Source organism: Spermophilus citellus (genome assembly GCF_964194105.1).
Source record: "Spermophilus citellus genome assembly, chromosome: 9".
Taxonomy (NCBI): domain Eukaryota; kingdom Metazoa; phylum Chordata; class Mammalia; order Rodentia; family Sciuridae; genus Spermophilus; species Spermophilus citellus.
Window position 1 is genome coordinate 11,948,862 of NC_138191.1, and position 27,771 is coordinate 11,976,632.

The 27,771-nt window shown below is 39.9% G+C and overlaps 1 protein-coding gene across 1 annotated transcript in view; it reads right to left on the bottom strand.

Annotated features, from left to right (window-relative positions):
- LOC308655429 (intelectin-1a-like) overlaps window positions 1-27,771 on the bottom strand; it is a gene marked incomplete at its 3' end in the record, with an annotated part of 158,386 nt that overhangs the window by 84,083 nt on the left and 46,532 nt on the right. The window lies entirely within an intron of this gene.

Sequence of the window (27,771 nt, forward strand, 5' to 3'; positions counted from 1 at the left end):
AGGCTTTTTGTTCTACTCCTTCTTACCTTATCCATATGAACTGCTCAATTTGCATCCTCTACCTGAAACTCCTAAGGAAGAAAATAGTCTTTTTTTGTGTGGGGGATTGGGTGTGTGACAAAGTCACCCAATATCCATATCTGGTGTCTGACAGCCTTGGTGGTGTTATTCTCCTTGGGGAAGGATGGGGCTGGCAGGCCTCTGAGGATGCCTCTTCTAGGGTGGTGGCTAACCCTCCTGGATCCCATCTTCAGGGCTTTGTTCAAAAGGGGCCAAGTGACCCAATCATCTCCAGTGGGTTATCAGTACAGGTGGGATGGGATGACATCAGTACTGGACCTTGGTTAAATGTTGGGAATTTTATTGTGTTTTCCTCTAGAATGTCACCATGTTTATAATCAGCCCTTCCTTATCTACACTACTCTAAGTGGAATAATTGTATTCCTTTCTGGCTGGGAGACATCCTTCTTGGGTTCAATAATTTGTGAGAGTGGCTCATGGAATCCAGGAAAATAGTTTAGTTATTCTTTGCAATTAATTACAAAGTCCACACCTCCTGATTTCAAAATGTGCTACCAAGCTACAGTGATCAAAACCGCATGCTACTGGCATAAAGACAGGCACAGAGACTAATGGAATCGACCAGAGAACTCAGAAATGAGCCCTCACATTATGGTCAAATGACTTGGAACCAGGTTGCCAGGACCACTCAATGGGAAGAGGACCCCTTTTTTGACCAGTGGTGCTGGGGAAAGAGAATATCCACATGCAAAAGAATGAAGCTAGACCCTTGCCTAACAGCACACACAGAAATTAGCTCAAAATGGATCCCTAATCTACATGTAAGACTACAACTATAAAACTCTTAGATCAAAACAGGTCAAAGTCTTCATAGTAGTGAGTTTGGCAATGATTTCTCAGACTTGTCACCAATGACACAGGCAACTAAAGAAGGAAAGGACTAATCAACCTTCATGAGAATTAAACATTTTGTGCATCTGGCAGGGCGTGGTGCCACAAACCTGTAATCCCAGCAACTGTGGAGGTAGAGGCAGGAGGATCACAAGCTTGAGGCCAGCCTCAGAAACTTAGTGGGACCCTGTCTCAAAACAAAAAATAAAAAAGACTGATAACTCAGTGGTAAAGTGCCCCTAGGTTCAATCCCTAGTGCCCAAATATATGTGTGTGTGTTTGTAATTTAGAAGCACTATCAACAGAGCAGAACAACCACAGAGTGGAGGAAATATTTGCATATCATATATGAACTCCTAAAATTCAACAATGCAACCCCAAACAACTCAACTCAAAACTTGGTAAAAGACTGAAACAGACATTTCTCCAAAGAAGTAATACAAATGGCCAAAAAGCACATGAAAAGTGCCAAGCACCACTAATCATTTTGGAAATGCAAACCAAAGCTCTAGTGAGATACTGTGGGAGGCCAACCTTATGGGTGATTGAGTTACACTCCCCAGCTGGGTGCTGAGGCACTCAGTCACAGAAATGGGTGTGTCTTGCTACAGCCCCATGGGTGAAGCTATGCCTACCTGTTCCTTTGTAATATAACCCCTTGCCCTATTTAGGATAGAATCTTCCATGGAAGTGCCTTGTGTGTGTCCCCTCCTCTTACTGTGCCCTTGGGTATGGCCTACCCATGTGTCAGTCAACCTGCTGACAGTGGACATCATTAAGATAGATTCAGCCCCCTGGAACCTGACCCCTTGCCTCATTTGAATAGCTTCTCCTCAATAAAAGGGGTCAGCGCGTGCCTTGCTCTCTCTCTTTCCGTGGACCCTTAAGGTCAGAGGAGCCGTCACAGCAACCCTAAAGAAAAAGGTATTTGTGTCTCTTGTGTGGTTATTTCGTGCAGCCCAGTTAGCCCAATTTAACTAGAGTGACCCCTGAGCCTTTTAGTTGCAAGAACAGAAACCCGGCAATTGGCGCACAACGTGGGGCGAAAGGTCTTTAAGCCGCTGGGACAAAAAACGACAAATGCTGGCTCCTAAGGGGACTCCAATTTAAATATTAAAGAAAGTTAGTGAAGTTGAAAGTTCTCTCCAGAAGTTAAGCATGCTTAGGATTACAGAGTGTTGTGGGCAGAATTGTAGAAAGTAAGTGAATTAGACAAAAGGAAAATCTGTGAAGTTAAAATTTTTAATATTGGGGTATAATTTTAGAGACTCTAAATAAATATAGTTATTAAGATGATTGATGGGCTATGTTGTTGAGTTGAGTCCTCTCCATGGAAAGCGCGCTTTTGTGGATTTTTTAAACTTGTTTTTATAAATCTTTATAAAAGATTTTTGGGGGGCTAGGATTGTTGCTCAGCGGTAGAATGCTTGCCTAGCATGGGCGGAGCCTGAGTTCGATCCTCAGCATCACATAAAAAAAAGGCTTTAAAAAAAAAGATTTTTTTTGGCCTTTATGTTCTAGAAGTTTGCACTAGGAGAGTGAGAAAAAGGGAGATAAAATGTGATGTTTACCTGGAGAGAAATAAGTTTCAATTTTCTATTGTTTTTGTCAATTCTCAGAAAGTATGTATGGACCTTTTTACTACTTGATTGTCCTATGAATCAGAATGGCTGTAACTCAGCTGCTGGGGACAAGAGACTTTAGCTGCTGCTGCTTGCTGCTCACTATGGGTCCTAGCCCCTGCAGCCAGCAGTGCTTTTAATCCTTGAATTACTTGACCTAAATATCAAACACAGACTAACTTAAGATCTGATGGTAATGCTAGCGTTTGCTGCTAAAAAGCCTTTGGAGCACCCACGTGCCACAGAAAAAAGTGCAGGATGTACAGGAGCTGCAACCGCAGGTCGCAGAGACAGAACAAACTGCTACCACAGTAGGTTCTTGGCCAGGCGGGGGAAAATGCAGACAAAATCAAACAAAATACAATCGGCTAGGAAAACTTGGGAAACTTTTGCCCCCAAAATGGGCAGCGGACTCCATGTTGTTTGCATCATCATGGTAACCATGGGGTGCCTGGCCGGAAGAGCAGGCTTCCTGGTCCCACCTCCCACACTTTTGTGGGCTTCCAATTGGTTCTTCCACAGTTACTCAGACGGGACTTCTAGTCCCGCCTTCCAGCCACTAACCTGTAGTACTGTGTTTCAGATTTCTACCGGAGCTGTTCAGAGCCTGTATTTTTAAGAATGCCTACCTGTGAATGCTAATGAAAGATAACTTTTTCAGACAAAATTTAATTCCACAGGTTTCTATGTTGCAGTCCTAAAATTAAGTTAGTTCTGAGTTAAATAACCTGACTTTTCTCTATAGTTGTGTTACTAAATAATGTTCTATTGATGAGAGATATCAAACATGCTTCTTTATATTTTACTTTTAATTTTGGAAGTTATGAGGATGCATTTGCTCGCCACAGGAACAAAGCCGGCAATGTTCCTGTGATGACCAAAAAATCCTTATTCTCATTCCTAAATATAAAAAATAAATATGTATATTCAAGGATCTTATTTCAGTTACATCAAGTGACGTCACATAGAAGAGTGCACTTCTAGTTAAAAATAAATTAAAATGGATCCAAATATTTTAAGACCATGTGGTTACATAAAGTTAATACAATTATAAGTTATGTTCTTATTCTTTTTTTTTAAAGAGAGAAAGAGAGAGAGAGAGAGAGAGAGAGAGAATTTTTTTTAATGTTTATTTTAGTTCTCGGTGGACACAACATCTTTGTATGTGGTGCTGAGGATCGAACCTGGGCCACATGCATGCCAGGCGAGCACGCTACCGCTTGAGCCACATCCCCAGCCCATGTTCTTATTCTTAATATATATTTTTTTAGATATTTAGATAACCTATATTTGTTAATCTATAAATTAATTAGCACATTCCTAATTGATTAGTTAATATATATTTGCCTAATTGTTTTTCTTCAACAGAAAACCCATAATTTATGTTTTGTATTTACATTTATCAGATACTCTACCTTTTTAGTTACCGATATTTGAGATAAATGTGTTTACTATAAATTTGCTTTTAAGTGAAAATACAATCTTCAAGTAGTTTCTAATTCTCAAAGTTACTGTTCAAACTCATAAGATGATAAATAATTATAATTATGTCTACAAAATATCTAAAAATTTTAACTATATTTTTATTGATATTTCTTATCAAAGTACAATAATTTGTTTATAGATTCTAAGGTTTTCAGAAATTGTTCCAAAGTATAACCAAAAAAATTTTTCTAAAAGAAAAAGATGCTTCAACAAAGAAAAAGCACACATGGATCCTAAAAAGAAGAAAGAAATCGTCTTTGGGTAAAACAAGGTCTTTATATTCATATTTCAATGATAAAAGTATTTTCCTAAGTAAAAAAAAGATTTTTATATTATTATCTAAACAGATGATGTAAAAAGTTAGAATGATTAAAAAAGAGATTTATATATACTAAACTGACTATAATTAATTTAAGGGTATTTCAGCCTATTTTCCTAATTTAACTATACTAATGTGAGCTAAGATTTTGTTCATATTTTGACATGATAAGGACCTATTAAAATGTAAGTTTATTTCTTTAAAGAAAGATCCTTATTGCCTAATAATTCTTACTGTTTAAGACAAAGATTAATTTTGGTAAATAAATTCACATTGTTGATTAAACATTAAGTATATTGAACTACTAACTTAAATCCCGATTTTTAACAATTGTCCTTCGAGACTAAAATTGATTGATTCTAAGACACTGAGATACTAATTTTTACATATTTTGTTTGTTAGATAATTATAAAATTTAAAAAAATTTATTAAGACTAAGGTTCTCCAAATTAAAATTATATATTAATTTTAAACAATAAAGGTTACAAACTTAAAGAAATTCATTGATATTATATAAGTTCTCTGACTAGATCTATTGTCCATAAAAAATACAGTAAGATTTATACACTGCTCCCTACACAAAAAATAACCTTAATCATATTTTTATTTTTTTTATTTTTTTAATCCTTAAAAATATTTCTGGTGTTATTTCCAAAAGAAGTAATTACGCCCTCAATAAACCCTTTATTCAGGAAGGGTTTAGAAAAGTTTGGGTTTAGCACATTAATTAAACCTCAAAGGATCTAGGACTCAGGCTAAAATCCAAACAATATCTCATGAATTCTCCAATTGTCCACATTTCAGATGGAACCAATGTGTGGTGGTTTAGGGACTTCATCTTGGTCAGCTTCATAAGATGGTATCATAGTTTCTTTCCCTCCTCCATCTTAAAGAGAAAAACTTTACCCCACTGGTTTGTAAACAATCTAGACAAATACTTTTCTCTTTTGCATATTCAGTAAATGTCTCTGGAGTGTCCTCATGTTGCTAGATGTTATCTTTGTATAGAGGCTGACTGCTCATATGATTTAATTAAGGTTCAGGGAAGAGATTCATATTAAGACCTACACTTGTAGGACGTGAGCAGAGTCTGATCAGTCATATTTTCCCAAAGTTTTGTTCTTATACATTCTCCAGCTCCTGTTTTCTTACTGAACCTACTTTCCTTTTAATTTTTTTTTTTGGACAAAATCATAGAATTTGGAGGGAAATGGATGGCATTAGAGCAGATTATGCTAAGTGAAGCCAGCCAATCCCTAAAAAACAAATGCCAAATGTCTTCTTTGATATTAGGAGAGTAACTAAGAACAGAGTAGGGACAAAGAGCATGAGAAGAAGATTAACATTAAACAGGGATGAGAGGTGGGAGGGAAAGGGAGAGAGAAGGGAAATTGCATGGAAATGGAAGGAGACCATCAGGGTTATACAAAATTACATACAAGAGGAAGTGAGGGGAAAGGGAAAAATAATACAAGGGGGAGAAATGAATTACAGTAGAGAGGGTAGAGAGAGAAGAGGGGAGGGGAGTGAAGGGGAGGGGGGATAGTAGAGGATAGGAAAGGCAGCAGAATACAACAGACACTAATATGGCAATATGTAAATCAATGGAAGTGTAACTGATGTGATTCTGCAATCTGTATACGGGGTAAAAATGGGAGTTCATAACCCACTTGAATCAAAGTGTGAAATATGATATATCAAGAACTATGTCGGGCTGGGGATGTGGCTCATGTGGTAGCGCGCTCGCCTGGCATGCGTGCGGCCCGGGTTCGATCCTGAGCACCACATACCAACAAAGATGTTGTGTCTGCCGAGAACTAAAAAATAAATATTAAAAATTCTCTCTCTGTCTGTCTCTCTCTCTCTCTCCTCTTTCACTCTCTCTTTAAAAAAAAAGAACTATGTAATGTTTTGAACAACCAACAATAAAAAAAATTTTTAAAAATTAATCATATTTTTAAAGGCAATTAAGAGATACCTATTTAAAAGATAATATTCTAAAATATAGAGATTTTGAGACCTTCTCTCAAAAAGATTGAAGATTCTTTCTAAATTGTTCGGATGAATCGACTAGTCTATATTAAAAAATTTTAATAATCAATAAAAGGTAAATCTATTCTTAGTCATTTAAATACTTGTACTATTATCTATAACTTAAACTAATAATACTATGACTTATGCCAAGCCTTTACTCAATTTTATTAAATAAGGAAAAGAGGAATACAGGATCCCAGAGATTTTACAAAATACTTTTAAAGTTTTTTCTTAAATTGTAATATTGAGATCCTTAATGTTACTGAATATGATTCAGTAAATTAAATCAGATATCAAAGGAGAGTTTAAACCAGTCATCATTATAATGACTGAGAAACCTGACACAGGAAGGTAAATTTCCAGCTACAGAGTTTATAGCCATGCAGCTTCACGAGCTTGTCAGGTAAATAAAAATTATGAAAAGACTTGTATGGACCCATTTCCCAGATCCACCTTTAATGTGTCTTGCAGTGTGGACTGGAAAGTCCACCCATGAAACTAGATTAATTGTCCTGACTGTAATGGTCAGTTATACCTATATATTGATTCTATGGTAAACAGACTGTCTGGAAGTATCTTTTGAGAAAAAGACAGCATTGAAATAATGGATTGTTCTGCATCCGTATGGATGGCGGCTATGGACCAGGTGTGAATAACACCAATTAAGGGCCAGTTCTGTATGAGGGATCTCTCTTCATCTGTCTCTCTCAGCTTTGTCACTATATTACTGTTTGTCTGTCTATGGCCTGTCTCCTTCCTTCCTGAACGCATCCCCACCAGCCCAGTGCTGTGAGCTGGGCCCTCCATGGAGAAGAAACCTGAGTTTGCTGATCCTAGGGTAAATGCTGGCATGGAGGCCACGGGGACATTATCTACCAAGGAGACAGAGAGCCCTCTTGGGGATGATGCCATGCACACTCCACATCACCCTGTTTGGCCCCGGAGAATGGCTGGTTAGCCAGTGACGGGTAAGATTCCTCAAGGGAGGGACAACCTAAGACAGGCACAGTCGCAGAGGGGCCATCAGGAGAAAAGTTGGGGGCCAACAGAGGTGAGGCAAAGAACCTCACCCCCCACTGGTGCAAGGGCCTAATTCTTCTCCCCTTCTGAGAGAGGTCTCCTACCCCATGGCTGCTTTGCTCCCCACACCCAGCTCAGATCAGAACCCTAGTGACAGAGACTAGTCAACAGTGACTGCCTGCTCCCCACAGCAGGAGACAAGTGCAGCTACAGGAATGGGCCATGTCTGGATGCTTTTCTCTTTCTTGGTACTCATTTTTTTTCTATGCCTTTCCTTTTCCTTTCTTTTCTCATCAGGGTTCTCCTTTAACAATAAATTTAAAAGAAGAGGAGAAAATGTTAGAATAGCCTTCAGTTGCAACTAACAGCTACAAGCATATAGAGTTTCCTCTCAGTATGGTTACATTAGGCAGAAGATGATTGGCTTATGAATATCCAGAGTATACAAAGAACTCAAAAAATTAGACAATAAGAAATCAAATAACCCAATCAACAAATGGGCCAAGGACCTGAACAGACACTTCTCAGAGGAGGATATACAATCAATCAAGAAGTACATGAAAAAATGCTCACCATCTCTAGCAGTCAGAGAAATGCAAATCAAAACCACCCTAAGATACCATCTCACTCCAGTAAGATTGGCAGCCATTATGAAGTCAAACAACAACAAGTGCTGGCGAGGATGTGGAGAAAAGTGTACACTTGTACATTGCTGGTGGGACTGCAAATTGGTGCTGCCAATTTGGAAAGCAGTATGGAGATTCCTGGGAAAGCTGGGAATGGAACCACCATTTGACCCAGCTATTGCCCTTCTCGGACTATTCCCTGAAGACCTTAAAAGAGCATACTACAGGGATACTGCCACATCGATGTTCATAGCAGCACAATTCACAATAGCTAGACTGTGGAACCAACCCAGATGCCCTTCAATAGATGAATGGATAAAAAAAAATGTGGCATCTATACACCATGGAGTACTACACAGCAATAAAAAATGACAAAATCATAGAATTTGCAGGGAAATGGATGGCACTAGAGCAGATTATGCTAAGTGAAGCTAGCCAATCCCTAAAAAACAAATACCAAATATCTTCTTTGATATAATGAGAGCAACTATGAACAGAGCAGGGAGGAAGAGCAGGAAGAAAAGATTAACATTAAACAGAGACATGAGATGGGAGGTAAAGGGAGAGAAAAGGGAAATAGCATGGAAATGAAGGGAGACCCTCATTGCTATACAAAATTACATATAAGAGGTTGTGAGGGGAATGGGAAAATAAACAAGGAGAGAAATGAATTACAGTAGATGGCGTAGAGAGAGAAGATGTGAGGGAAGGGGAGGGGGGATAGTAGGGGATAGGAAAGGTAGCAGAATACAACAGTTACTAATATGGCATTATGTAAAAATGTGGATGTGTAACCGATGTGATTCTGCAATTTGTATTTGGGGTAAAAATGGGAGTTCATAACCTACTTCAATCTAATGTATGGAATATGATATGTCAAGAGATTTGTAATGTTGTGAACAACCAATAAAAAAATCAAATAGAAAAAAAAAGAAGATGATTGGCTTATGGATATCATCTTGCTTATGTAGATTGACAGGCACGCACCACTCAAACCCTATAATAGTTGTGTACATTCCAAAAAGAAACTGAGCTACTGGACATTGACTTGAGGTTTGTCACCAGCCAGTTATCACCAGCTCCTAGGACTGAGGTAGCCAAATAGCGGAGCAACAAATTGACCACACCAGTGACAGAAACTTAAAAAACTCAAGCCAGCCAATTTTGCTGGACTTTAGTGACTAAGACTACATTTACCTTTATGGACAATTGTTGGAAAGATTATTAAAATAAATTTTTCCAAGGGTATTTGTATTACTGACAGACCTAATTAACTCCTTAAATATGAGAGAGAAGAGAAAAAATGATAAATATCCTGTAGCCTATAAGAATACAACTTATTGCCTCATTAATTATTGCAAGCTAATATTTCAGAACTATAATATGCTGAAGTTAATATTCAGGCTTTGAAACAGGTGTATGTCTATTAACCAGACCTAGACAAACTGCTGGTGTCATAATCCCTTAAGTGACTACTTTAAATATTATTCCTTGCTTATTCAATTTCGGCCTTTGTGGCTATGTCTTAAAACTTACAATGTATGGATTTTCTTAATGTTTAACTTAAACTACATCCAACTTTCTTCATGGTCAGATAAGTGCTGATGGAAGGATGAGAACTAAGTAATGATGTTCTAGAAGACAATGTAATGAATAATGTGAGTGAGCCCTTTGCTCTATGGTTTATGGAGAGGCCTAAATGCCATGGCAATGAAAATGTCTGTTACTATGGCCAAAAACAATGGTCCCAATAAAATTGGGAAAAGATTAAAAATCTTCTGATGAGTGTTTGGCAAGGTAATAATAATCCAGATTATTGTGTTGACTGTTAAGAAGATAATATGTTTTCTACTAATTCTTTTTGTGTTTCAATAGCAGATTGTGATGACCTTGGACTAAGAGCCAAGTGACTGAAAGAAAATTTCCCAGTTACATTCTTTTTTTTATATTAAGAAAGGGGGAATATGTGGGAGGCCAACCTTATGGGTGACTGAGTTACACTCCCCAGCTGGGTGCTGAGGCGCTCAGTCACAGAAATGGGTGTGTCTTGCTACAGCCCCATGGGTGAAGCTATGCCCACCTGTTCCTTTGTAACATAACCCCTTGCCCTGTTTAGGATAGAATCTTCCATGGAAGTGCCTTGTGTGTGTCCCCTCCTCTTACTGTGCCCTTGGGTGTGGCCTACCCAGGTGTCAGTCAACCTGCTGACAGTGGACATCTTGAAGATACTCAGCCCCCTGAAACCTGACCCCTTGCCTCATTTGAAGAGCTTCTCCTCAATAAGAGGGGTCAGCACGTGCTCTCGCTCACTCTCTCTTTCTTCGGACCCTTAAGGTCAGAGGAGCCGTCACAGTGACCCCAAAGAAAAAGGTATTTGTGTCTCTTGTGTGGTTATTTTGTGCAGCCCAGTTAACCCAGTTTAACTAGAGTGACCCCTGAGCCTTTTAGTCGCGAGAACAGAAACCCGGCAAGATACCACTTCATAACCCATGAGAATGGCTACTTTAAAACAAACAAAAATGAATGCAGAAAATAATAAGTGTTGGCCAGAATGTGGAGACCTTGGGATCCTTGTGCACTGTTGGAAATAAAATGGCTTAGACACCGTGGAAAAGATTTTGGAGGCCAAGTTCATAGCTGGAATGTACCAACCACTGGCCACAGGGGTGTGGCCTCCATCCTACAGCTTGGATGTTTGGCCTAAACTTTTGGCTTAGGGCATCCTGGTCTGGTTAAAAAAGAAGAGGTTCTAGTTATCGTTGTTGTTCTTGTTATTATTAGGTATTGGGAATTGAATCCAAGAGCACTTTACCACTGAGCTCCAGCTCCAGTCTTTTTAATTTCTAATTTTGGGGGAGGATTTCACTAAGTTACTGAGGGTCTCACTAAATTGCTGAAGCTGGTCTTGAACTTGTGATCCCTCCTCCTCAGCCTCCTGAGTCACTGGGATTGCAGGTGTGTGCCACTGGGCCTGGCTATAGTCACTCTTTTTTTTTTTTTTTTTGGTACTAGGGATTGAACCCAGAGGTACTTTACCACTGAGCTACATCCCCAGTCCTTTCTTAAATTTTATTTTAAGGCAGAGTCTCACTAAATTGGGTAGGACCTCACTAAGTTGCTGAGGCTGCCCTCAAACTGTTGATCCTCCTGCCTCAACTTCCTGAGCTACTGGGATTAGAGATGTGAATCAGCTGTGTCCTGCGAGAGTCACTCTTTTTAGTACTTGGCTCTTGTTTGCATCTCTTTTTCAGGAGAATTTGTTGCAGGGTTTGTCTAGTTCCGGGTGTTTAATAAGGAGGGAGCAGCCAACGCTCTGTGTGCTGGGGTGAGAGTCACTGGCTGCAACACGGAGCATGTGTGAGTTTCTGAGAGACAGCAACCTGCACGTATGTGTGGGGCAGAGTTGGGGGGGGGCATGCTGGCTTGTGCGGGATGTGCCATGTGTATCTAAATTGGTCTCTTCCCCACTTGGTCTCTTTACTCCTCTTTCCATTTTTCTTGATGTATTATATACACTAGTTGCCTTGTTGCTACATATTCCTACATGCACATGACATATTCGGTCACTTTCATTTTACAGCACCTCTTTCCCTCCACTCCTCCTTTCCCGGTCCTTCCTCTACTCCACTGGTCTCCCTTCTATTTTCATGAGATGCCCCACTTTCCCCTGTATTCTCTTTAGCTTCCACATATCTGGTTAGTGTTTTGATGGTGAATTTGAATGGGGTCCATTTTATCAATGTTTTACTTTATAGTTAATATGACTTTGCTTTTTTTTTCCTCCTTTCTTTTTTTTTTATACAAGAGAGTGAATCTAGGGATGCTTTATCACTGAACTACATCCCCTTTTTTATTTTTTATTTTGAGACAGTGTTTTGCTGAGGCTGGCCTTGAACTTGCCATCCTCATGTCTCAGCCTCCTGAGTCACTGGAGTCATATGCATGTGCCACCGTTTGTGTTATCTTTAGGAAGTACTTCCTTGTGTTGTGGTCACAAAGCTATTGCCAAGATAACATCAATATTGGAACAATTTTAATATTAACATCTAGAATACTAATCTTTATGTTTTAGGGGGTTTTCTCCCCAGTTTGGTAGAAGAGTGCACCATAGCTGTGGTGACTGAAGACTGTTTTGGGGGGAGGTCTTGTAACTCGGAGGTAGAGATAGTCATCAAGAACAAGGACACCCACTCTTCCCTTTCCAAGTGGCTGAGGCATGAGGATCTCAAATTCAAGGCCAGCCTCAGCAATTTCCAGACACCCTCATCATTTGTGGTGAGACCCCATCTCACAACAATAAATAAAATAAAAAGGACTGGGGATGTGGCTCAGGGGTAAAGCACTCCTGGCTTCAACCTCCAGGACAGACAGACAAAAAACCAACAAGCACCACAACACCTATGGCCCATGATCCACACTGGCGATGGAATCAGAGACACTCTGCGTCACTCTGTGTGGTTTGGGCAGGTGATGAAAAGGCCACGTGAACACAAAGGTGCCTTTTTCTCAATTGTGGGAGGCGGGGCGGCTCTGCAACCTCAAGGGTCAGCTCCACACCGGACAGCACTGGACCTGGGCAAGAGGACAAGAGAGAGCGCACCCCCAACCCCTCTATTTATTAGGAGAAAGACATTTGATAGAATATTCCACCCAAATAAGGCGGGGATGATGCTTCAGAAAGGGGGCTGCCCAATCCCATTGGGTGATGCCCAAGCCCAGAGCCGAAGCACTTCCTTGCCCAGTGAAGGGAAGAACCATTGCTTTGCACAGTGTGCGATGCCAGTTCAATGTCCTCCTTACTCAAAGCTGAGGGGGTGTGCCTAGCTCATGTGCACGGCAACCCCCAACAAGCACCCTCAACAAACACACCCCCAAACCATCTTATATTGCAAAAGATATTCTCTTCTCACAATAAAGAACGATCTGACCTGCAATGTCCTTAGTGCTGTGGTTGAGAAACAAAGGCCAGCCAACATAGTGAGACCGTCTCAAAAAAGAGACTGGGGATGTAGCTCGGGGTAGGATGGTATTATGCATCTGACTTCAATCCCCAAAACTAAAAAATATCTCAAGGTCAAGGTATCCATTGTGCAATGCCAGGCAATCCTTCACCTATCACCCCTTGGTCAGGGATCCTTAATCAGGAGGAGGAAGGATGACCAATGTATTTTTCTCCATAATAATTTCACAATATATTTTTTGGGTAAGCAGCAGATTTTATAATGGCAACATCAAGAGACAATTACAAGGCTTGTACAAGAGCATGTAAGTCTGATTCCAGCTGGCTGAGTGGAGTGGATGAGTCTGACATCATTAGCACATAGGGATCAAAGAATATCTTGTGTGTCATAGTCATTGAGACAACTGGTAATGAATGAGGCATTTCAGAGAGGATGATGACTTTTGCCTTCCAGAGAGGACTTAAATTTGCTCCTGGCAGGTGCTCAGAGGTGCTAGTACTTAGGGATCACCCTAATTCTATTTTAACGTTAAGATGACTCAGAGGAAGCTGGGAATGTAGTTCAGTGGTGCAGTGTCTGCAGAGCAGCTGTGAAGCTCTGGATTTAATCCTCAGCACCAAAACAACAACAATAAAGTCTCTGGCTCTTCCTTAAATTGTATTAGTCTTAAGAACAGGACATTTCTGCACTAAAACTAAACTTTTCAGTTTTTATCATATTTTTCGGTTATTTGTTTAAAAATTTGTCTTCTGCTGGGTGTGGTGGTACATGACTATAATCTTAGTGACTTGGGAGGCTGAGACAGAAGGATCAAAAGTTCAAACCAGCCTCAGTAAGTTAGCAAGGCCCTAGGTAATCCTGTCTCAAAATAAAAAATAAAAATGGCTAGGCAATTCTGGTCAAGGAAAAAAGTGCTTTCTTTTTTAATATTTTGAACATACCAAACCCCAAATCTGTGTCTGATAACTCTGTTACCTGGATTCCTGAGTTTGTTACATCATCTGTTATTTCTCTTGGTTTCTGTCATTTTTTTTTCTGCACCTTGGAAGGTGATTTGTGATTGGGTGCTTGCCTTAGTCTGTCCAGACTGCTACAACAGAATACCTTAGAATGAGTGGCTTAAAATCAACAGAGATTTACATTTCTCAGTTCTGCAGGCTGGGAAGTGTAAGGTGAAGGCACTGGAAGACTTGGGGTCTGGTGAGGGCTGCTTCTGCATAGCTCACTGTCTTCTCTGTAAACTCCTCTCTGAAAGGTGTGAGGGACCTTCAGGACCTCTTTAATAAGTGCATGAATCCCACTCATGAGAGCTCTGCGCTCATGACCTCATCTCACAACGTCTCTACCTCCACATACTCTCACATTGGGGATTAGGTGTCAACACATAAATTCTGAGGAGACACAAACATCAGGCCACAGCAGACTGGACCCTGTGTATCTAAAATTGCAGACACAGTTGGAGACCTAGGATGATGACTGCTGTTGGGGGCTCAATTGTGCTCCCTAAGAAGATATGTCAAAGAGCTAATGTCAGGTACCTATGAATATGACCTTATTTGGAAATAGGGCTTTGCAGATGTAATTACTAAAGAAAGAGGAGTTATACCCAGTTAGGCCTGGCCCTAGCTCTAATATGATTGGTGTCCTTATAAGAAAGAGAGAAGAGACAGAGACAGAAACCTACAGAGGGCAGACGGCCCTGTGAAGATGGAAGCAGGGAATGGAGTTTTGTTGCCTCAGGTCAAGGAATGCCAGATGGTGACAGTTACCAGAGCCAATGCCAGTCCCCTCTGGAAGGCAGAGGACACCATCCCCTCTGAAATGCCCCATTCATTACCAGCTCTTTCAATGACTAAGACACACACGAAATTCTTGCTTCCATTTCCCCTTCACTTTGGTCCCTAGGTGCTAATGTCAGACTCATTCATTCTGCTCAACCAGTTGGAATCAGATAAAACAGAAAGAAACCATTTCTAGAATGCTTCGCTATCCCTCACATTAAAAATCAAAGGTAGGTGTGCACACTGTGATGTCATGGCTTCAACAAGAAATGATGATCCCATCTAAAAGAAGCCAGGAGCTGGGTGTGGTGGGGCTCGCTCCTAATTCCAGTGGCTCAGGGAGGCTGAGGCAGGAGGATTGTGAGTTCAAAGCCAGCCTCAGAAACTTAGCGAGGCCCTAAGCAATTCAGCAAGACCCTATCTCAAAATAAAATACTAAAAAAGGGCTGGAGATGTAACTCAGTAGTTATGCACCCATGGTTTCAATCCCCAGTACAACAACAACAAAAAGAAAGTAGAAAGAGTCAATAACCCTTTTTGAGACTCTTCAGAAAGAACATGGTCCTGAGGATACCTATATTTTGGACTTCAAATCTCCAGAATTGCAATTCTGCCTCAGCCTCGCTAGTCACTGTAATTAAAAGTGTGGCACCATGTACAGCTAAATTTCATTCTTTTTACAAGAATTAACCAAGAGCCTATTACATGCCAGGTCATGTTCTAGACACTGGGGATAGAGCAGCAAAACAGGCACAACTTTCTGCCTCCCTGGGGATTGTGCTCTAGTCCTGGAAAGCATACAGTATAAATGAAGTAAATGGAATGTCAAGCTTTGACAGGTATTTTAGAAAAAAGAGAGTAGAGCAGGGACTTGGAGGTGATGAGTGATGGTTTGCAGTTTCGAGTAGATTCCTGTGAGTGGCTGAGCCATGGAGGGGTCTGGGGTAGCATGTCCCAGGTGGAGGGAGCAGCACAGGCAGAACACTTCAGGTGGAGGTGAGTCTGCTGTGTTCAGGGAGCAGAAGGAACCCGTGCAGCAGAAGCTGAATAAGCACGGAGCAGAGTAGGAGGTGATGATGTTGGAAAGGCAAATGGAGGTAGGAAAGGAGGAATGAGAAATAGGTAGGAGACATAAAGGAAGAACAGGGGGAAAAGATTTAAATTCAGAAGTTCCCCACACTTTTCCAGGTCTGTGACACCCCCACCCCAGCCTGTCTTCCTTGCAGACCTGCCACACCCAGATTCTTGGGGAATCTGTAAATCTACCTGTGCACTGTTCATTAACTCCCCCAATAAACAGAGTAAGCAAAGAGAGATAGGATGTCTTGGGGTACCTATAATTTAGGGACTTTCCAGGTTATCCATCATCAGATAATGAAGACCACAGCAGCTGGAGGATCCTGAGGCTGAACAGACCACCAGAGAGATCACCAGATTGATATCATCGCTATCCACCATCTCATACTCACCCCTCCTCAAGTTTCCTTTGAGAGAAGAGCTCAGAATCCCCCAAACATGCCCTTCACTCTGGAGATGGGCAACATTCTCTCTTGAATGTGTATTTCTTGCTTGATCCCCAAAGGCATCTCTCAAAATTGTCCTCGTTCTCTCTTGTTTAAATATTTATCTACTTCCCTAAATTAATCTCTGTCTATTCCTCTGTGGGTGTGGGCTGAAATTCTTTTCTATCACTTGTATCAAGAACCCAGCTGGGGGGCTGGGGCTGGGGCTCAGCGGTAGCACACTTCCCTGGCATGTGTTGAAGTGGGAACCCCCTTTTTTCACAGAAAAGCCCTCTTCACCATGTCTGATTTGGGGACTGTCAGCAAAAGAGTCTCTGCAAAAGAATTCAATGTAGATAAACTTCCTATTTTCATGTTGCTGTATTTTACTCGGCCACTGGCTGGGAAGAAATCAGCGCTCCAGGTGCTGGACACCCCTTACTAGTTTTTCACAAACATATCCAGTATAGTACTTTGAAGAAATGTATAAATAAGGCCTCTGTCCTTGAGCTGGGCTTCACAGAGATGTCTACATTTTTAAGATAAGTTACAATTTGGCTACATGGTAACAGCTGGCAGAGGGAGGAAAGAAAGGGGAGAAGAAGCTCTCCCCTTCTCAGGTGTTGTCCTTGAAGGGTTAACTTGCCCAGAACAGTGAAAGAAAAAAGCTGCTTTTATGTGAACTTCTGCAGACTGTGAACTTCTGAGCCCCTCCCCTTACATGCTGGGTATAAAACTCTGAAACTCCCTGAACTCGGGGTTCAGGGGATTGATCGATTACAGCAAAGGCTGTATCCTCTGAACCTGGCTGCAGCCAAATAAAACTGTTTCCTGCTATCTTCGGTGCCTTGCCTCATTTGTCCCTACAACAGTGTGAGGCACTGTGTTCAATTCTTAGCACCACATATAAATAAATAAAATAAAAGTCTATCAACAAATATATATATACATATACAAAAAAAGAACCCTGATGGTCCTAAGTCAAGTTCCCTCTTCTCTCTGTACTCCTTGAGCCCTTCTTCAGAGACATGTTTTCTTCCTTGACATCTTGGGGTCAGATTGTGTAGGGTCTTGTGAGCTTTCTGGCCAAGGCTGGAAGACATTAGGAGGTTTGAGTAGTAAAGTAGCCTCATTTAGCAAGATGGCTTTGGTTCTTGAGGCTGTGTTGGAGACAGTCACAGGAAGAAGCAGAGAGCAGAGGGGAGCTGATTGTGGTGAGCCTCATGATGCTGTGACTCAGACAAGGTAAGAACCAGGGAGGTGAGAGGAGCGGGAGACCAGGGTTAAGCCTCAGGGAGGGCTGACAGACTGGCTGTGGGCAGGGGTGAAAGAGAGGCATCAGTGAGATTTTTTCCATTTCCTCGGCATTTTCCCTTATTTTTGTTCCTCTTCATTGTAAAAAAATTACAATATACTGAAAAAGTATGTAGAGCACCGAATAATGTCCTCTCAAAATTGTCCACATCCTTATTCCAGGAACCCATGGATACATCATTTTAAATGGCAAAAGGGATTTTTCATATGTGATTAAGTTAATAATCTTGAGGCAGATTATTCCAGATAATATAAGTTTTCCCAATATAATCAGATGGGTCTGTTTTTGTGTGTATGTGAGTGATATATTGGGGATTGAATCCAGGGGTATTCTACCATGGAGCTGTATCCCTAGTCCTTTTTATTTTTTATTTTGAGACAGGGTCTTACTAAGTTGTCAAGGCTGACCTTGAACTTGGAATCCTCCTGCTTTACTTTTCTAAATCCCTGGGATTACATGTGTGTGCCACCACGCCTGGTCTGGTTCCTTTGAAAGGGAAGCAAAAGATTTAGACACATGTGAACAGGAGATGTGATGATGGATGCAGAGGTCAGATAGGCTTTGATGATGGAGGAAGGGACCATGGTCCAAAGATTGTGAGTGGCCTTCAGAAATTAAAAAAAGTGGGCTGGGATGTAGCTCAGAGGGAGAGCACTTGCCTAGCATGCATAGAGCCCCAACACTGAAAGGAAGAAAAGTTTAAAAAGAAAAGGGAAATGTTTATAACTAGAACTCTCAGAAGGAAGAGCTGCAAACCCTTTTAGGGATCCATAAGACTCACTTATAATTTCTTATTAATTGATTTTTTTTGCAGTGCTGGGCATTGACCCAAAGGCCTAGTGGATATAAGCACTCTACCACTGAACTGTATCCCCAATCTCCCCATTTTATTTTTCATTTTGAGACAGAGTCTTGCCAAATTGTCCAGGTTGGCCTTGAATTTGTGACCCTTCTGCCTCGGTCTCCCAAGTCACTGGGATTACAGGTAAGTGCCAGCATGCCTGGCTATACTTAGGAATTTTAGGTCTTTGTCCCTCTGTCTCTTTCTCACACACACACAAACACACACACACACACACACACACACACAACCAACTGAAGCAGAAAGGAATTTACTTAAAAATGTTAGGACTATTCTAGGATCATTGAGACGTCTGAAATCCCAGGCTGGGAAGATGGGCTAAAACTAAGGATGAGCTTCATCTTGTCCCTGTCACTGTGGCTTAATGGTAGAACCAGTTTTGTCAGGACACTGCTGTTCCATTGTCACCATCAACCTCCCCCAGGATGCTGTTGGACTTCTGGTACTGCCACTATGGAGGCACCCCCTCCTCCACAAAAAGGGCTTCTTAACTGGACTTCTCCAGAAATCGTCACCATGGCTGATTTTAGGACTGTCAGCAATGAGTCTCTGCAAAAGAGTTCAATGTAGATAAACTCCTATTTTCATGTTGCCATATTTTACTTGGCCACTGGCTGGGAAAAAAAAAAATCAGCATTCCAGGTGCTGGAGACCCCCTTACTAGTTTTTCACAAACATATCCAGTATAGTAGTTTGTGGAAATGCATAAAGAAGGACTCTGGCCTTGAGCTGGGGCTTCACAAAATGTCTACATTTCTAAGATCAGAGAAGTTACCAATTGGGCTCCATGATAACAGCTGGCAAGGGGAGGAAATAAAGGGGAGACTCAGGTGTTGTCCTTGAAGATTTAACTTGCCCAGAACAGTGAAAGAAAAAGCTGCTTTTATGTGAAATTTTACAGACTGTGAACTTCTGAGCCCCTCCCCTTACATGCTGGGTATAAAACTCTGAAAATCCCTGAACTTGGGGTTCATGGGATTGACTGATTATAGCAAAAGCTGTGCCCTCTGAACCTGGCTTCTGCCAAATGAAACTGTTTCCTGCTATCTTTGGTGCCTTGCCTCGCCTGTCCCTACAACACCACCCACCTCCTGTAATCACCGAACTGAGTATATGACTTTGCTTCTCTATCTCAAGGTTCAGAATTCTGGGTTGCAACATTCAATTAGCCAAACCTGGTCTATATGCCTGCATCAAGGACTGTCAGAGGGGTGTGAAGGAGAATCAAACTTCTTCAATCAAACTCCTTAGAACTGGGACTCTGCCTCCTTCCAGTTCTTACAAAATTGGGTGTGTGGGAGACATTTCTCCAAAGTAGGAAAGGTGTCCTGCTCTGGGATAGCCAGAAAAGTGGCAAAGGTTCACTATAGACAGTCCCCAAAGAGAAAGATTCAAGATATTCCACGAAGGAAGTAGTATTCTGAATTAATAGCACCTCTCAACCAGGAATCACTGGTAGTAGATGTGAGTGTGACTGGTGAACTGCAAGTGAGCAGACGCTGTGTTTCACTCTTCTACCAGTAAGAGGACTTTAAACAAGGAGAGTTCCTGAGATAATTTCAAACAGGAAAGGGTCGTAGCCAGAATGCTTGTAGCTAAAGGAAATGTTCTTTTATTCAAAGTGAAAACTGAATGCAGCATATAATTCATGGGAAATGTTTCAACTTGTATGTGATGAGGGTCTGAAAAATCAAAAGAAAATACTGCAGTGATGAAATTTTAGTTCTTACAAATAACAGAATCTCACAGAATGCCAAATCCTGGAAACTTCTAGTTCAATCACTATATCTGCAGCAGATTCTGGCTCTTGTATATGTATGTATACGTTCTCTACTTCATTCTCTGCTACTCAACATGATACCAAAGGTAACCACAGTGCAGAAAAAAGAATCAAAAGGTGTGGAGATTGGCAAGGAAGAAATAATACTTCTTATTTTTCAGCTGTTAGGCAGAAAATCTAAAATAATTTGCTGATACATGATCAGAGTGGGTAAAAGAGAAGAGCATGTTTGCTGGATATGAAATCAACCTGCAAGTCAGTTGTATTTCTCTATATAAACATTGAGCAATCAGAAAATAAAATTTTAAAATATAGCTTCAAAAAATGTAAGATACATTGGAAAACTATAATACAAAATATGCAAAATTCCTTATAGATAACTTTATAGATATTATGAGAAATAAAAATCCAAATACATATGAAATACATCATATTTTATATTTTAAAGGCATAAGTTCTTTCCAAAATTATTTATCAAGTTAATGTAAATCATGTAAAAAAATCCCAAAGATTTCTCTGTGTTGTATGTGTGTGTGTAATTTAAGTAGATTTAAAAAGTTATATGTAAGGACTGAGGATGTATCTCAGTGGTAGAGCACTTTCCCAGCATGTTGTGAGGTCCTGAGTTCCATCTCATCATTGAAAACCAAACAAACAAAACAACTTTTATGCAAAAGTCAAGAATCACCAAGACAGTTTTGAAGAACAGGTAAGAGGTCTTGCACTACTAGGTACCAAGACACTTTATAAATCTATAATTGAACCCAGGGGAGTTTTACTACTTAGCTACAACCAAAAGCCCTTAATTTTTTTTCCATTAGCAATTGAATCCAGGGGCACTAAACTACTGAGCCAAATCCTCAGTGCTTTTTTTATATATTTTATTTTCAGACAGGGTCTTAATAAGTTGCTAAGCACCTCACTAAGTTGCTGAGGATGGCTTTGAATTTGCAATCCTCCTGCTAGAATTACAGGCATGGGCCACTGTAACTGCCTCCTTTAAAATTTTTTTTAACTCTAAAATTTTCACTTTTATTTAGGCAAACTCTCTTATTTTTTTATTATTGGTTGTTCAAAACATTACAAAACACTTGACATATCATATTTCATACATTTGATTCAAGTGGGTTATGAACTCCCATTTTTACCCCGTATACAGATTACAGAATCACATCGGTTACACATCCACGTTATTACATACTGCCATACTAGTGACTGTTGTATTCTGCTGCCTTTCCTATCCTCTACTATCCCCCCTCCCCTCCCTTCCCATCTTCTCTCTCTACCCCATCTACTGTAATTCATTTCTCTACCTTGTTTTCTTCCCTTTCCCCTCACATCCTCTTATATGTAATTTTGTATAACAATGAGGGTCTCCTTCCATTTCCATGCAATTTCTCTTCTCTCTACCTTTCCCTCCCACCTCTCATCCCTGTTTAATGTTAATCTTTTTCTCATGCTCTTCCTCCCTGCTCTGTTCTTAGTTGCTCTCCTTATATCAAAGAAGACATTTGGTATTTGTTTTTTAGGGATTGGCTAGCTTCACTTAGCATAATCTGCTCTAATGCCATCCATTTCCCTGCAAATACTATGATTTGTCATTTTTTTAGTGCTGAGTAATACTCCATTGTGTATAAATGTCACTTTTTTTATCCATTCATCTATTGAAGGGCATCTGGGTTGGTTCCACAGTCTAGCTATTGTGAATTGTGCTACATCCATGTAGCAGTATCCCTATAGTACGCTCTTTTAAGGTCTTCAGGGAATAGTCCGAGAAGGGCAATAGCTGGGTCAAATGGTGGTTCCATTCCCAGCTTTCCCAGGAATCTCCATACTGCTTTCCAAATTGGCAGCACCAATTTGCAGTCCCACCAGCAATGTACAATGTACCCTTTTTCTCACAATCTCGCCAGCACTTGTTGTTGTTTGACTTCATAATGGCTGCCAATCTTACTGGAGTGAGATGGTATCTTAGGGTGGTTTTGATTTGCATTTCTCTGACTGCTAGCGATGGTGAGCATTTTTTCATGTACTTGTTGATTGATTGTATGTCCTCCTCTGAGAAGTGTCTGTTCAGGTCCTTGGCCCATTTGTTGATTGGGTTATTTGTTTTCTTATTGTTTAATTTTTTGAGTTTTTTGTATACTCTGAATATTAGGGCTCTATCTGAAGTGTGAGGAGTAAAAATTTTTCCAAGGATGTAGGCTCCCTATTTACCTCTCTTATTGTTTCTCTTGCTGAGAAAAAACTTTTTAGTCTGAGTAAGTCCCATTTGTTGATTCTTGTTTTTCACTCTTGTGCCATGGGTGTTCTATTAAGGAATTTGGAGCCCGACCCCACAGTATGTACATCGGAGCCAACTTTTTCTTCTATCAGTCGCAGAGTCTCTGATTTGATATCAAGGTCCTTGATCCATTTTGAATTAACTTTTGTGAATGGTGAGAGAAAGGGATTCAGTTTCAGTTTGTTGCATATGGATTTCCAGTTTTCCCAGCACCATTTGTTGAAGATGCTATGCTTCCTCCATTGCATGCTTCTAGCCCCTTTATCAAATATAAGATGGTTGTAATTTTGTGGCTTGGTCTCTGTGTCCTCTATACTGTACCATTGGTCCACCTGCCTGTTTTGGTACCAGTACCATGCTGTTTTTGTTACTATTGCTCTGTAGTACAGTTTGAAATCTGGTATCGCTATACCTCCTGAATCACACTTCCTGCTTAGAATTGCTCTTGCTATTCTGGGTCTTTTATTTTTCCATATGAATTTCATGATTGCTTTATCTATTTCTACAAGAAATGCTGTTGGGATTTTGATTGGCATTGCATTAAACTTATAGAGAACTTTTGGTAATATCACCATTTTGATGATGTTAGTTCTGCCTATCCATGAACAGGGTATATTTTTCCATCTTCTAAGATCTTCTTCTACTTCTCTTTTTAGGGTTCTGTAGTTTTCATTGTATAAATCTTTCACCTCTTTTGTTAGGTTGATTCCCAAATATTTTGGTTTTTTTGAGGATATTGTGAATGGGGTGGTTGTCCTCATTTCCATCTCAAAAGATTTGTCGCTGATATACAGGAATGCCTTTGATTTATGCATGTTGATTTTATATCCTGCCACTTTGCTGAATTCATTTATTAGCTCTAGTAGTTTCTTTGTAGACCCTTTTGGGTCTGCTAGGTATAAGATCATGTCATCTGTAAATAGTGATAATTTAAGTTCTTCTTTTCCTATCTTTATGCCTTTAATTTTTTTGTCTGTCCAATTACTCTGGCCAGTATTTCGAGAACTATATTGAATAGAAGTGGTGAGAGAGGGCATCCCTGTCTTGTTCCAGATTTTAGAGGAAATGCCTTCAGTTTTTCTCCATTCAGAATGAGGCTAGCCTGAGGCTTAGCATAGATAGCTTTTACAATGTTGAGGTAAGTTCCTGTTATCCCTAGTTTTTCTAGTGTTTTGAGCATAAAGGGATGCTGTACTTTGTTGAATGCTTTATCTGCATCTATCGAGATGATCATATGGTTCTTATCTTTAAGTCTATTGATGTGGTGAATAACGTTTATTGATTTCTGTATATTGAACCAGCCTTGCATCCCAGGGATGAATCCTACTTGATCATGGTGCACAATTTTTTTGATGTGCCTTTGTATCCGATTCGCCAGAATTTTATTGAGGATTTTTGCATCTAGGTTCATCAGAGATATTGGTCTGTAGTTTTCTTTCTTTGAAGTGTCTTTGTCTGGTTTTGGAATCAGGGTGATGTTGGCCTCATAGAATGAATTTGGAAAAGCTCCCTCTTTTTCTATTTCCTGAAATAACTTGAAAAGTATTGGTATTAATTCTTCTTTAAAGGTTTTGTAAAACTCCGCTGTATACCCATCTGGTCCAGGGCTTTTCTTGGTTGGTAGTCTTTTCATGGCTTCTTCAATTTCATCCATTGATATTGGTCTGTTCAAATTGTGTGTATCCTCCTGACTCAATCTGGGCAAATCATATGACTTAAGAAATTTATTGATGTCTTCACTATCTTCTTTTTATTGGAATATAAGGTTTCAAAATAATTTCTAATTATCTTCTGTATTTCTGTAGTGTCTGTTGTGATATTTCCTTTTTCATCCCGTATGTTAGTAATTTGAGTTCTCTCTCTTCTTCTATTCATTTGTATGGCTAAGGGTCTGTCGATCTTATTTATTTTTTTGAAGAACCAACTTTTAGTTTTGTCAATTTTTCCCATGTTTTCTTTTGTTTCAATTTCATTGATTTCCGCTGTGATTTTAATTTTTTCTTTCCTTCTGCTACCTTTGCTGTTGTTTTCCTCTTCCTTTTCTAGGGTTTTGAGATGAAGTGTGAGCTCAATTATTTGTTGTTTTTTTCTTTTTTTTGAGGAATGAACTCCAGGCAATGAATTTCCCTCTTAAAACTGCTTTCATTGTGTCCCATAGATTCTGATATGTTGTGTCTGTATTTTCATTTCTCTCTAAGAATTTTTTGATTTCCTCCTTTTTGTCTTCTGTAACCCATTGATCATTCAGTAACATATTGTTCATTTTCCATGTGATGTAGGATTTTTCCTTCCTTCTTTTATCATTGATTTCTAGTTTCATTCCATTATGATCAGATAAAATGCATGGTATTATCTCCACCCCTTTATATTTACTGAGGGTTGCCCTATGGCATAATATATGGTCTACTTTTGAGAAGGATCCATGTGCTGCTGAGAAAAAAGTATATCCACTTGATGATGGTTGATATATTCTATATATGTCAGTTAAGTCTAGGTTATTGATTGTGATATTGAGGTCAATAGTTTCTTTATTCAGCTTTTGTTTGGAGGATCTGTCCAATGGTGAGAGAGGTGTGTTGAAGTCACCCATAATTACTGTGGTGTGGTCTATTTGATTCTTGAACTTGTGGAGAGTTTGTTTTATGAACGTTGCAGCACCATTATTTGGTGCATACATATTGATAATTGTTATGTCTTGTTGGTGAATGGTTTCTTTTAACAGTATATAGTGTCCTTCTTTATCCCTTTTGATTAAGTTAGGTTTGAAGTTCATTTTATTCTATATGAATATGGCCACTCCTGCTTGCTTCCGAGGACCATAGGAGTGGTATGATTTTTCCCAACCTTTCACCTTGAGCCTGTGTATGTCTTTTCCTGTCAGATGAGTCTCCTGAAGACAGCATATTGTTGCTTCTGTTTTTTTAATCCAAGTTACTAGCCTATGTCGCTTGATTGGTGAGTATAAGCCATTAATGTTTAGGGTTACTATTGATATATGGTTTGTACTTCCAGTCATGTTTATTTATTTATTTATTTTAATTTGGCTTCTTATTCCTCTTTGGTTATTCCCCCCCCTTTACTGAGTTACCCCCACTGTTAGTTTTGGGTGCTTTTTTTTCATTTCCTCTTCTTGTAGTGTTTTGCTCAAAATGCTTTGCAGTGCTTGGTTTCTGGCTGCGAATTCTTTTAACATTTGTTTATCATGAAATATTTTAATTTCATTGTCAAACCTGAAGCTTAATTTTGCTGGATACAATATTCTTGATTGGAATCCATTATTCTTCAGCATTTGAAATACGTTGTTCCAGGATCTTCTCGATTCCAACGTCTGTAATGAAAAATCAGCTGTTAACCTAATTGATTTACCCCTGAATGTAATCTGCCTCCTTTCTCTTGTAGCTTTTAATATTCTCTCCTTGTTCTGTACGTTGGATATCTTCATAATAATGTGTCTTGGAGTTGGTCTATTATGGTTTTATATGTTTGGGGTCCTGTAGGCTTCCAGAATTTGGCGGTCCATTCTATCTTTCATTTCTGGAAAGTTTTCTAAGATTATTTCATTCAATAGGTTGCTCATTCCTTTGGTTTGGACCTCTACATCTTCCTCTATCCCAATGACACTTAAGTTTGGTTTTTTTATGACATCCCATATCTCTTGGATGTTTTGCTCATGGTTTCCTACCAGTCTTTCTACATTGACTATAGTCTTTTCGAGTTGATAAACTTTGTCTTCATTATCTGATGTTCTGACTTCTATTTGATATAGTCTATTTGTAATATTCTCATTTGAGTTTTTGATTTGGTTTATCATTTCCTGCATTTCTAGGATTACTGCTTGATTTTTTTTTTTAAATCTCTATCTCCTGGTAGAGTTCATTTTGGCTTCTTGAATCTGCTTATGTAATTCATTTTCAAAGTATTCTTTCATTGTTTGGACTTGCTGTCTAATGACTTCTTTAAGATTCCATTCCATCTGAGTCAGGTATGCCTTGAGTTCTTTCTCTGTCCATTTTTCTGATGCCTCTAGGTTCTCCTGTAAACTTAAGTTATCCTGCATTGTTTGTAAACATTTTTTCCCTTGTTTTTTCATGGTGCTCACGTTTCTTTCCAACTCTATTTGACTGCTGTGTTTCTGTTTTCTCCTATACATTTGTTTTGGTTTTGTATAGCTCCAAGATCTCTCCTTTGTGTTGGGAGACAATGTTTAGAGATGTTGGATTTAATTGTGATTCAAGGTAAATTCACTAGTTTCATTAAAGGCCTACAGATTTTGATGGCATGTGGAGAATTGAGGTTTGAACTTAGGATTTTATGTTAAGGTCGGGCGATTTGATGGTATGGAGGTTAGTATATCTTAGCTTCTTTGGGGGGTTGCTCAAATGCAGGTGGATATTAACAAGAGAATAGACAGGAGTACTTGAGGGTAGTTAAGGGCTTAGGTGGACTATAGACCATCTCGTAATATTCATCTATTTGCATTTAGTAAATTACACGTAATTGGAGTGGTCATTCTTGGGAGGAAAGATAGGGAAAAGGTAAGAAAGCAAACCAAGAAAGAGAGAGGGAGAGAAGAAAGAAAGAGAAAAAATAGAAAAGAAAAAGAAGAAATGATAAAAAATAATAAAATAAAGTAAAATTAAAATTAAAATTAATTTAAAAAAGCATTGTTAGGCTTCTATTTTCTTCGCTTCCAGTAGGTGGAGCTGTGCCTTCCAGACCAAGATTTTGCCCTCGGGTTGTAGGAAACAATCCTTATGAGGCGGCTCCCTCTTCCCCCACCTGGTGTCTCTCCAATCCTGTTCACTTAGGTTTATTCCTGGCCTCTAGTCTCCTCGCTTCTCCCACCAGACAGGCCTTCCACAGTGTGATACCTCTCAGCAGTTCAAGCTACACTCTGGGCCTGCAGTTTCCTGGATGTGGAGTGCGGCTTTTGGAAACCGGCACCTTATTGTTTGATTCCCTTCGATAGCCACTCCTTGGAGAGCTGGCGAGACAGGTTTCGTTTTCACCACTGGTGGGAGGGGGGAGTTGGAGGTCAGGTGCCTTTACCTTTCCCCACACCTCTATTCACGCTCACTCTGATAATCACACCCCCGGAAAGCCAGGGAGAGATTTTATGCAATTTCCCCGCTGTATGGGAGAAGGGCTAAGTGTCACACACCTGTTCTATCACTGAACTTGCTTCGATGGGGTCGGATCTGTCGGAAACTGGTGATGGTGACTTCAGCTCTCCAAGATGGTGGCCGCTGGCTTCCTCGGTGGGGTGTC